The sequence below is a fragment of the Pararge aegeria genome, chromosome 21 (assembly GCF_905163445.1).
Source record: "Pararge aegeria chromosome 21, ilParAegt1.1, whole genome shotgun sequence".
Taxonomy (NCBI): Eukaryota; Metazoa; Arthropoda; class Insecta; order Lepidoptera; family Nymphalidae; genus Pararge; species Pararge aegeria.
In genome coordinates this window covers 3,009,554-3,019,556 of record NC_053200.1, presented here as the reverse complement: position 1 = coordinate 3,019,556, position 10,003 = coordinate 3,009,554, and positions in this window count along the sequence as shown.

The following is a 10,003-nucleotide window of genomic DNA, read 5'->3' as shown; positions in this document are numbered from 1 at the left end:
ATCTATTTGGTATAGCATTAAATATTTACATTAGGATTATAATGAATAAGTTAATTACACAAAGCAAATAAAGGAAGAAAAAAGGGAAGTCGTTGTAAATTCCAACGATAAGCTCCTTAGAGTCGTCGCTCAGGCATCCCCCGACAGCGTAATTATTAAACATTGGCGAAAAGTGCACCAGATTCCTAACACGAAATAATATAAAATAGTTGGATTTTAATTTAAATTGAAATTTAATTTACTTTTTAATTGACATTTAATTGATTGTAATTTTTAATTCTAGATTTTATTTAATTATTGTTTTTTTTCTTTATTTATTTATTTTTATAATCTGTCTTATATTTATTTTGTGTTAAATTTTGTATATGGGTCCCCGACCTGAAATAAAATGATTTTATTTTATTTTTTTATTTATTTCAATAATTACTATTTAAGTATTTAATATCAACCAAACTTGTAATGACGTCACAACTTTAAATAAGGAAGCATTAAAGTAAAATGTGATAACATCCCTAAGAAGTTTGTTTGTTACGTTTTCACGCAAAAACTACTTAACCGATCCTCATGAAACTTTGTACACATTTTCTTCGAAGTGTTAGAAGTAATATAGGATAATTTTTATACCGACATTAAGCTTGGTTCCTTTGGAAGAGGGGATGAGTGTTTGATGATTTGACACCATAATTCAGACAAATTATAACCGATTTAAATAATATTTTTTGTACTATAGAGGTTACAATATGTGTTTCATTTTTCACAAACTATGGTTAGAGATAGAGGACAGAACTCCTCAGCGGACAGCAGCAGACCCCTCATTTAAGGCTTAGCGATACTGCATACTTTAATTTTTTCGGTTCGGTTAAATAGTTTTTGCGTGAAAGCGTCACAAACAAACTTACATTCACATTTATAATATTAGTAGAGATTATTGATGGACCAAGCTGATGGTCCGCCTGCTGGTCTGTGGAAAACCATTATCCAACCAACCAACCAACCTAATTACAACAGCAAAAGCAAAACTTCGCAGGGCACGCAAAGAACACGAACTGCCATGTAAGTGCCGACAATTGTGTGTCATTGCACCGGCGACCAAGCCCTTCAGACCGGAACACAGCATTAAAACAAAGCTTCTTTGCAGCAGACATAGACATGGAATTTTCCCCGGACGAGCTATGTCACCACAAGCTCTATTCATCTGTCTGTCACCATTACAACAAAGGGTTGGTACTATGGACTTAGTTTCGTCAGGCGCATATCAGTTCGATCAACTAAATGAGATAAACTTAAACTAAGTGAACTGAAACTTGAAATATCACTTTATCCGTATAAGATCGTCAAGGCTCAAGTCTCCTCTCGGATTACACAACGTCTCGTTACCTCAGCTCCATCAAACGGTGAATGTGTGGACCGTATACTCTGAGAGATAGGTACTACAATATTTAATTAAACTCTTCGTACACACAAAAAGTGTGGCAATAAACAGTCAAATTCTATGACCTACATAATATACTGAATAATAATTAACGTAATAAGGAACATACAGAATCCTCATTCAGCCATTATTGAATGCATTGCATGGTGTCTAAACACAGAGAAGACCTTCAGAGCACGACTCGCTGGTGTGAAACCAGTGCGGCGTAATGTTGTTAGCTCGCAAGCTTTTTACATTTGCATCATTTTATGGTAAACGTTTAGATCATTAGAGGTAAAATAATTAATGTCAACTGCTAAACAAAGTGTCTAATCGCCTATTTGAGAAACACTACTAAAGTGGAGTGGTTTTTGATGTTTCAATATAATTCGTGTACACAGATTCTATAAGTTCTTAATCTGTGGATTAAGCTTAATATGCTATACTCTGCGAAAAGCAGAAGAATCTGTACGGATTAATCAATAATTTCTTCCATCTTTATACACTCTACGCACGTTTTGCTCCGACACCGGATACACCTCAGGTGACTTTATATTGAACAATCGCTTATTTTATATTGTGTTAGCAATTGTTAATTAGTCGAATTTCAGGATATACAATGAACATTGATTAGCTGTTCTCCGCGAAAAGCAGAAGAATCTGTAAAGTGTAATCAGTAATTTCTTCAATCTTCATACTCTCTACGCTCCTTTCGGTCCAACACCGGAGCATCCTTAGGAGATATTATCTTTACAATAAACAATTGCTAATTATATTTATTGCTTATTATATGGTCATTGTAAAGTCACCATTTCCTGAGGCTTATAAACTACTCCATTCAGATTGAGAGTGGCTTTAAGTACAGTAGTGGGCTGTTTTACGCTTTTAATCTCCTTCTTCTTGCCAATTTAATTTGCAAGTTTGCCAGGTTTTTCTATCCTAGATTGCCATGGGCGAGATGCATGGGCTTCAACACCCATCTCGACGTTTCGTAGGAGTATCTAGGACTTCACCGAGTAATCACTTCTTTTCATTACGATATCTAATGAAATGAAAAAAAATATAGCAGAAAAGTAGTCAGTATTAAAGTCACGAGCTCTTGGACTATTTCCAAGTGAATCTAATTGCTTTATTCCACATTTGGCCGCGACGTTCGACCGTTAACGTTTCATTACGATAATGAACCTGTTTTTGACTGTTTGCGGTTGAATTATTAATGTTACACATAACACATAAATATAACTGTATTGTTAACCTTCTAAAAGAAGGGAGGTCTGCGTCTATCATCATTATGATCATGTCAACTTTTGCTGGGAGTTTCAAATACCACTCCAGTCTTGTGCGGCTTGGATCCAGCGGCTCTCTGCGAGTCCCTTAATGTCATCCGTCCACCTCGTGGGTTCTGCGTGTACCAACGCTGCGTTCTGCGTCTATCAGTGGCGTGCACTGGGTTTCTTAACAGGGTATGCATACAGCAGGAAAGTAGCATAAAATGAAAAAAATCTTCCTCTTATTCGGGCTTTATTTCAATTTTAGGGTATGCAGTGCTTTTGTGCATGTATGTAGTGCACGCCACTGGCGTCTATATACTTAGATTGATTATTTTAGCATGTTGAAGTATAAGTTAGAGCCATCCTTTTCATAACGTTCCCAGCAGGAAAAGAAGAGCACAATTTTGAAACCTGTCAGTTTAGTCCAGACTCCAGAGATTTGTGTATGCGACTGAATTAGGACAACTTTTGTTAATTTTCGTGAGTGTCTACTAACATCGGCCTTAACCTAAGAATACTATCCCACTTCTGCGTAAAGGCACTATACCATAAAAGAAAGGTAAGGCCTAGGTAAACCGTAATATAATTTGTTAAAGGGTCATTGGATACCCTTTAATACAAGGTATTCAAATTTTCTGTTTGTTCTTCCTCGGCCATCCTGTATATCATAATATCGGCCCATTACCAGCCCACTGCAGGGCACGGGTTTCCTCCCACAATGAGAAAGGGTTAAGGCCGTAGTCCACCACGCTGGCTCATTGTGGATTGGTGGTCTCCATACTTTTGAGAATACATAACATACTTATTTTGTAGAACATGCATGAACGCAGGTTTCCTCACGTTGTTTTTCTTCACCGTAGAAGCAAGTGATATTTTTAATAACTTAAAATGCACATATCCTAGAAAAGTTAGTGGTGCGTGCTTGGCTTCGAACCGGTCCCCCCCCCCCCCCCCCCCCCCCCCGAAATTGAAGCCGAGCTCCTACCCACTGCACTAACACCGCCATATACCTGTATATAGTATATTCATATATAATAATAAATACTGAACTTCTTTTATCCATATTATAATTTTTTATTTATTATTAATTATTACTCTTCCATAGTAGTTTACCTCGAACGTACATCATGATTTTCAATAGATTTTTTACTTTTTTTTTTAGTATTTTGTTTTGACCAGAGATAATAATGATAATGCTGTATACACTTATAATGGATTGTTGTAATGTCACTAGACATAATTTGTAATTATAGCACTTTTTTTTATGAATACTGTTGGTGTTTGTTTCGAATAAATAAATAAAATTGATAGAAAATATCTGTCCATATTTATATGTAAGGTTTCCATTAATATCTTTTTTACGAACGCCTTAGCAGATTGCCTTGACTTCTAACGTAAATTAGTGCCCATCTAAACAGATGGTAGGTAATTACTATGTAAGCCAAAACCACTCCTACATCCTTGGATTACCTAACTTTGATTAAATTTGAAATGATTACTGCGTAGAATTACTCAGATTAATAACACAGATACTCGTACATATGTCTTACCCAAGTCCAATAGAATGTTTTTCTATTGCTAATAGAAAAACATTATTGCAAGACACAATACGCACTATACAATATACAACAATGTAATAATTAAATAATTAAAGTAATAATTAAAATAATGTTGTAAACGCAAAGTAAACAGTAATAGTACTAGTGCAAAGGCGGCCTTATCACTAAAAGTGTAAAAGCCCAATATTTATAATCTAATCCAAAATCTAGTAGGAGCAGGAAAGCACTACGTAAAAATAAATTATTAATAGCAGACACAGTCGTCACAACACAATCGATAGAGTAAATAAGTAGTAAGTTATATGTATATTATAAGTATTTATGTATGTTATTCATAAAAATATTCTTCAGTCACCTTAGCCATAACACAAGCTACGCTTACTTTGGGCCTAGATGGCGATGTGTGTATTGTCGTAGTATATTTATTTATTTATTTACATTATAAATACATGCATATCGTAAAAGTTAGTGCTTTTGGTACTAAAGCGGCCTAAGATGAGTTGCGGTTTCTAATCTAACCCAAAGTCTACAGATGGCGGATTGATTGATTTATTAGTGGTATCCTTATCTACAGAGACGAGTAGGAACAGGAAAGCACTACGTAATTAAATCTGTTATAAAGATTTTGGATTAGATAAATGACTAAAAGCGGGCACAGTCGTCACAACACAATTGATAGAGTAAATAAGTATTATACATGCATATCGTTAAAGTTAGTGCTTTGGTACTAAAGCGGCCTAAGATGATTTCCAGTTGCCTAAAAGTTGACTATTAGGCAACCATAGAACCATACCATACCATAACACATAGGACACAGAAAACAATTAAAAGCCACTGATATGAGCGGAGATCAATGCCGTGCACTACATACATGCACAAAAGCACTGCCTACCATAACATTGATATATAACTCGAATAGGAGGAGAATTTGTGCCGTTTCAGCAATTTTCAAATTCAAATTCAAAATTCATTTATTTCAAGTAGGCCTAATATAAGCACTTTTGAAACGTCAAGTATGTCTGTTTGTAGTGACTCTACCACCGGTTCGGAAGGCAGATTCTACCGAGAAGAAGCCGGCGAGAAACTCAGCAGTTGCTATTTTCCTACATCAACAATTTACATTTTACATTTTAACATTCATTTTTTTCTATCTTGTGAGAGATGGAAGCGGAGCCGGATTCCCTGGTGTATGCATACCCTGGTAAGAAACCCATTGCACGCCACTGTCGTAGATGGTGCCATTTTGGTTAGGGTTACTCGAAGCCTGTGTCCAAATTATTTATTTATTTATACACTTTATTTGTACACCACAAATAGGAAAAAAAAACAATGGACACAACAAAAATAAACTTAAAAAGTAGGATACAAAGGGCGGCCTTATCGCTTAGTAGCGATCTCTTCAATGTAACCTTTATTATTCTTTAAATTATCTAATTTACAGAATAATAAAGGTTAACTGTTGCATAGTTCCGAGTGCTACCCTCGTTTAATTTATAAATATAGGATTAATATCTTTAACAGTTAAATTTCATTTGTATTAATAAACGTACGTCTGTACTAAGTTCTACGTAAAACAAGTTATTATCATCTGTTATGTGGCTCAATAAGTTGTTAAAAATGTTTAGTTTATATGCTGTAAAGTTTTAAAAAGGTGTTGTAACCTGCTAAACTGTAAGTATATTATTGATTTGTTCAACCTAGGCTAGTCACCAGGATATGAATTGTATTACAAATTATTTAATTAATAAAGATATTTTATAAACAAACAAACAAACAATAAAGGTTAAAGAATAGTTATGAAACATTGCCTACATCTTTTACTAACAGCGTATTTTGAAACAACTTCATAGCTAACACCTAGGTGAGCTGCTGCGTCTTTTGTATTACAAATTCCCAGGACAACGTTTTTCTCATGAGACTAATTTGTTAATTTCTATTAACTGTTTTCAAAAGTGACGACTTTAATTGGTTTAATTGGGCTATTCAATTTCATGAGATTTTTTTGTACCTCAAGTTTATTAGGCACGGTGTTAATTTGTAGCCCAAGTAAAAACGAATGCGAAAATAATGCCGATTTTCTATTAGCAGTTTAAATGAATGAATCAATTAATACAATTTTATTGTACACCACATAAAATAAATAAATATACTACGACAATACACACATCGCCATCTAGCCCCAAAGTAAGCGTAGCTTGTGTTATGGGTTCTACGGTGACGACAGAATTTTTTTATGAATAATATACATAAAAACTTAGAATATATATATATATATATATATATATATATATACACAACATTCATGCTAATCAGACAAACATTTTCCAGTAGTGGGACTCAAACCGACTGCCTTGGACTCAGAAAACAGGGTTTTTTATATGTGTATTATAATTTATTTTTCCCATAATAAAAAAATTGTGATACATTCAGTGACAGAAAAAACTGTAAAATAGATTTTCGAAAATCTGTATCATATAATTGGTGTAACCTAGAGATTTAAAGTTTTATTCATATTTCGCGTAAGATCTTGGGTGGAACTTGGGTGGACGCACTACCGTGTCCCTCGATTATGTAGACAAAAGAAAGAATGGGTATTACGACCAATGACCACCTATCTATTCTCTGCTAAGGCACCGTCTTTAAATCACAATGGCAATCCCTCCATCTACCAAGTGAATTACATTGCTAAGTAAGCTGAGTAAGCTTTTTAAACTTCCTCGTTTGTCTAGTCGTTAGATTGTTCGACCACAGATCTCGAGGAGTCCAATTCTAGTTTCAGGTTCAAAATTATAAGGTATTGGGTATTTCTGTTCTGCGTAGTGGACTCCCGTGCCACGTAGAACCCGTTAGCATGTCGCTTCAAACTGCGCTTTGTTGGCCTATATTTTGGTTTATAGTGGGCTTCTTCTTAGACCAAGACGCGATTGTGGTCGTGGGAACCCTCGTAGCTTTAGTTTTAATTTATTGAATATGATTATCGCCATTATCTCACTGCACATGATATGGAAAAATTGTGCACACCATGTTGGTACACATTTTTCATGTAATGTACGCCTCATAAGTGCCATCTATAGGCCCACTTCAAAGAAGATATTTTTGACATTGTCTTTAACTTGACTTATGCTCTAATAACCGTCTCTCCTACGAGCCAGGAGAAACGGTTATTAGAGCTTAGCAAATAAAAAATAAGAGAATAAATCAATGTTAACATCCCATAGTACGCAAATTTTTGGTACCTACCTAGGCTAGTACAAAAAATTTGCTTATTAATACGATAGGTAGTTACTAAGTAAGTACCTATGCTTATTATCCTTAGGTTTCCCTTCCAAAAGCAAATCGCGGCAATACCCAATAAAGGCAATTTCCACTGGGCAGTAAAATAGCGGCGAGTCTTTGGACTAGTCGCGGAACTCTCGTCCTTTTAGGTGCCCTCTGACTCATTGGCGTGGATAAGGTAATTGACTAAGATATAAATAAAGCAGGAAATTGGCTGTATAAAATGGACAAAATACTTCTTTATAAAGGCGATGTAAAAAAATGTAGGCAGTACTTTTGTGCATGTATGAAGTGCACGCCACTGCTCGTATTCTAAGCCCTAGGGTAAGCGGCTTGCATACAGGGTATGCACAAATGAAAAAATCTCCAGTACGAGTTGTTAAAAACTTAAGGACCGGCATTATAAGAGGTATAAAAAGCCCTTTACATTTACTCTTACTGGAAATTCTCTACACTTTATATCATCTGCATACCCTGTGCATACCATCTATGCACGCCACTGAGGGTTAGAGGACCTTGAGCGAGAGGTGAGAGGGGTAACTCTAAGGTAGCATATTTAAGCTTGCGTGGGTATATCGCTCCAACGCGACGCTTCATGAGAGGTTTATGATAAAACAACCATCTGTCTTTCTTAAGAACTCATTAATAAAATGTTATAAACGCTAATACCCAATAAATCCCCAATAGCGGTGATAGCCGTGGTAGCGGTTCCGGTCTCTCTTTTGAAACGAGTTTGATCCCGGCACGCACTTCTAACTTTCCAGAGTTATATATTTTTTTAATTTATGCAGTGAAATATCACTTGCTTCAACGGTGAAGAAAAATATCGTGAGGAAACCTGCAAGTCTAAGAGTTCTCGGTAATATTCTTGCACTTTTATTGCACACCAAACTAAAAATTTTTTATTAACTAATAATGTTTTTTTTTCAAATAACACAACGCAGCGTATACAATTTCGCAGCCTTATCGCTATATAGCAATCTCTTCTAGGCAACCAATTAATTTAATTTAAACGTTATGAAAATATTGTTTACATTAAAAGACAAGAAAGAGTGTAGGCGTGACTTTTTACGAGGGTCATGACGGGGCTCACAATGTTTTATATATTTCTGCAGGTATATTAGTATCGAAATAGTAATTTTGTAGCAAACCACCTGAACATTTTATTACAATTCATAGTATAGTTGCGCTTGACTAGTATGATACAATCATATCTTATAGAAAGCTCTGATTATTGTCTAAGTTAGAACGTGCTTGTTCAGAATAACGTCTGTTCATTCTTATTTGAAGATTCCCAAATTGAAAGATTACGTTAAATGCTTTGTTAAAACTATTATGAGACTATGACATAATGTTTCTTAAATTAAGTTAAACAGGTACATACCACGATAATATTTTTGGATTTGTCGATATTTCGACCCAGTTGCATGGATCGTGGTCACGACGGGACTGCGTAGGTACGAGATGTCAAGTTGGATGTCACGGGCAGATGACATATGACATCTGACATAATGATGCAATAACTTTGCAAGTGCCTCCAAAGTATATAAGTTAACTTGACATGCATGCTTTAGTAACTACATATGACAATATTTTAAATTCTTGGAGTTCTAGTTTCTAGTCAGAAAGGCGCTTTCGACCCTCGCGAAGGGTGGGCGTCTGTGTGCGTGTGCGTGCGTGCGTGTGCGTTTGTGTGTGTGTGTGTGGTGGGTGTACGCGTGTGACGCATCAGTGTATATGGCTATACAAATCAGCATTTTCTAAAGTTTCTTATTCCCAACATACGCTTGCGCAAAGCAACGAACCTCATCTTTGCTTTCCATCAGGCTCATGCGCAAATCGTGTAAAAAAGAAAATGAGTCCTAACAGTTCAACCATTCATTTCATATGTTACTAACTGATTTCATCAGAGGCTCATCCAAAGTTGAAAATAGCTTTATTCAAATAGGCCCAAAGATGGCACTTATGATGCCTACATTACACAAAAAATGTGTACATAATAGTGAGCTGATGGAGATAACTGTATTCGTAAAATTAAACTAAAGCTACGAGGCCGTTCCAATCGCGTCCTGTCTAAGAAGAAGCCCACAATCTGTTCACAATAACGATTACCCGGCTCTAGATGTATTTGTGGTGACTCGGAGCAATCTCCGACCTCGATATTGTTAAAGTTACGAAATAACAGGTAACGAATGTAATATATTACGATGCACTTTACAAATTACCAAATTACTTACAAGCTAAAATCTCTACATAGTAATCTTTTTACACTGTCCATTTGAATGCATCTACATAAATAAACTAATCTGAAGTGTCGGTATGTAATTACTGATTACGCAAACTGTATGTGATTAAGGTCATATATAATTATAATTATTTGAATGATAGCATTAACCAAACACAATTTTTGTTTGTCTCTCTTCTTGCGCTTATCTTTGGAGCATGTGACCCATATAACAAGGATTTATTTAAGCTACTTATTAATG